We start from the raw sequence: 2,647 nt of genomic DNA, 5'->3' as shown, positions 1-2,647 counted from the left end.
CAAACGATCATCCGTGGAATAGCATTCAACGACAGAAAATTATTTGAACTCAACTCCAGGGAACACATGAAGAAAATATGTCATTGAGTGATTTTAGTGTTCGTAATTTAAAAAAAAATCAAACTACTGAAATTTTACCTTACCCTTTGCTCTTTTCCACTCATCGCAAAATGCTCTTGCTGCGAGCTTGCGAGTCTGTTCGCGCAGTCAAACAATTTTGTTCAATTAATTCAACTATGCTGCAAGTCATAGTAAGCTCGCTGCAAGTAACTCGTAGGCACTTGCAGCGAGCTTACGAGTACGTTTTGCGATGAGTAGAAAAGAGCCTTAAAGGACACATGCAAGCTAGAAGACAACTTTATTTTATTGTAATGCCTCTAGCGTGAAAATAAGATGTACCAAGTTTCAAAGTCGTCAGCAAACTATTTCAAAAGATATTTAGGGTTATAATCGGTAAAAACACGATATTCGATGACCATTGGTAAAACGCCGTGAGATTGTTTAAGTCTGGGAACTGGGAAGAGTGACGTATTAGTTGACATAAACAAGCATCGTTCTTATATCTTTCTACGACTTGCACGCAGTGCTTGCACGGCTTTCGGTAGTTTGCTATTACTGTTTTTTATTTATCAAAAATTAATGGATTCTTCTGACGAAGATGCCGATTATGATATTGTCATCAACAACAATGAGGTACAACCTTACATGTTTGAGCGTTTGGCCAACGCGCAAGGTGGTCATAGTAATGACAATTCTCCGTCATCGGAAAGCGAAGATAAATACATTCACAGAATTGGAAGTGTTGAATGGTTAGTTGCATTTTATTGACGCTTCAATGTTTTTCCCAAAGTAAAAACAATGTTTTTACCTTTTAGGTGCGAGTGGGGCTTTTGTGTGGTCATGAGTACAGGACGGGAAAGTATATGTTGCCAAGAAGTAAACAATACTGATACTCTGATACATGGCGATAATATTTGTATCACACAAGAGGAAGAGTTTGCCACAGTGTGTACAAACGAAGCTGTCGTAAAAACAGCTATGGTCGTGTACACACATGACATTGGACCTATGCCTGAGAGTGAAGAAAACGAGTGAGAGTCTGATCCATTGTGGCTATTGCTCATCGTCGACGTGCTTTCTGTATCAGACCATACAGCGCTACCTTGAAAATGTTCAATTTCACATGACGTCGTCTGTGATTTTTTGCTATGATTTTTTGTTGAAATTAACTCAACCTTTAGATAAAATTATCGTATTGCTGGATTTTTCACAAAAATCAAAACGGCCGAAATGGAAAGTCTATACCTCTACTTATCATATTTGGCACTTTTGTTTGAGTGGTTCATGACCTTACGTGTTTTTGAGGACGGATTGTTATGGCTGCTTGGTATTTCACATTGCGCTTCTAAGGTACGTTAAGGAATTTTCTATAGTTAAAATAACAAAGAAAAGATCAAACGACATTAGCCTGAATTAGTTACCACTGTATATGTTTGTGTTTCGCTGTCTACATATATTTTGACATCTTTATCTTAGACAAACTTCCTTTGAGGTGAAACGCACAAACATTTCGTGCCGATGTCGACACATCTTGGTCGTCGCCTACAAAAGTCGTCATGTTCAGCAAGAACGTCGTCAATAATCTAAAATTATAAAATTGTCCTCAATTTGGTAATGCTATATAGCTTAGTTTTTGATAAATGTAAACAAATATTGCTAACTATAACTATAATAATCACCTCTTGCCTTCATCTCTTCTCAAATGCAATTCTAACATTTGTTAGCTGCTTCCTTTTAGATGCTACACTTGTGGGTTCCACAGAGTATTAAAAAATCGTCGATACAGCATCCTTCTTAAGGCGAAGCCGTCCTACTGATTGCATCGCTTCAAAATTTTGCACGAAGCACGAACTCTCGAAATGTTGCGAGCACAATATTGAGCTCTTTGTTGCCTTCAAATTTTTGCGTCGGATTTTTTCAATCCAAATATCTCGCTTGCGCTTGTTTTCGGGAAACGAAAAAAGAAACCTTTTGCTGCGTTTGATGGTTCTTAGAAGAACCGTTTTTATAATTAAATGCGGCACAATAAACCATATTTTCAATGCTAAATTGTCGTGTTGTTAATGCAGGCAAAGAAGTTACCAATATATTTTGAACGAAGCGTGCAATTGACCGCGTTTAGCTAATGTCAACTATTACGTCACAACGACCTTTTTCCAATCGGACATTGACCAGAATAAAGTGAGCAATAAATAAATAATTACAATGCAAATAATTACTGATAACTCGACTGTCTAGATATGATTAATATTTGTGGTTACATGCTAAGCTTGCGTTGGTAATATATTTTGAGCTTTTAAGTTTTAACTACACTTATAACTTGTTAGCGAAGATTTTTAAAGAGAACAGAAATTCGTTTGGCCAACAGATCAATGGGGCTCGTGCTAATTTCCGTAAATTATAAAACACCAACATTAGCAATAACATACAAGTGTATGTTTGGGCCGTATTGTTTTAAAGTTTATATTTTTGAATTTTTTGTAAGATTGTGCTAAAAATTATTTCACAAACGGACATCATGCAAGTGTTTCGTTGTCTTTATTGCATAAATTCTGATTCATTATCTCTAATTGTGATCTTTTTAGGC

At 36.4% G+C, this 2,647-nt stretch overlaps 1 long non-coding RNA gene across 1 annotated transcript; it reads left to right on the top strand.

Moving 5' to 3' along the window:
* The first annotated feature begins 1,364 nt into the window (after positions 1-1,364).
* LOC124455630 lies at positions 1,365-2,015 on the top strand. The gene is made up of 3 exons (XR_006951951.1): positions 1,365-1,410; positions 1,537-1,671; positions 1,799-2,015. It is a non-coding gene; the product is annotated as an uncharacterized LOC124455630 (long non-coding RNA).
* The last annotated feature ends 632 nt before the right edge of the window (positions 2,016-2,647 follow it).

The sequence above is a fragment of the Xenia sp. Carnegie-2017 genome, unplaced genomic scaffold (assembly GCF_021976095.1).
Source record: "Xenia sp. Carnegie-2017 unplaced genomic scaffold, XeniaSp_v1 HiC_scaffold_4, whole genome shotgun sequence".
Lineage (NCBI taxonomy): Eukaryota > Metazoa > Cnidaria > Anthozoa > Malacalcyonacea > Xeniidae > Xenia > Xenia sp. Carnegie-2017.
The sequence above is the reverse complement of the archived record's forward strand: the minus strand, read 5'-3'. Positions and strand labels throughout refer to the sequence as shown.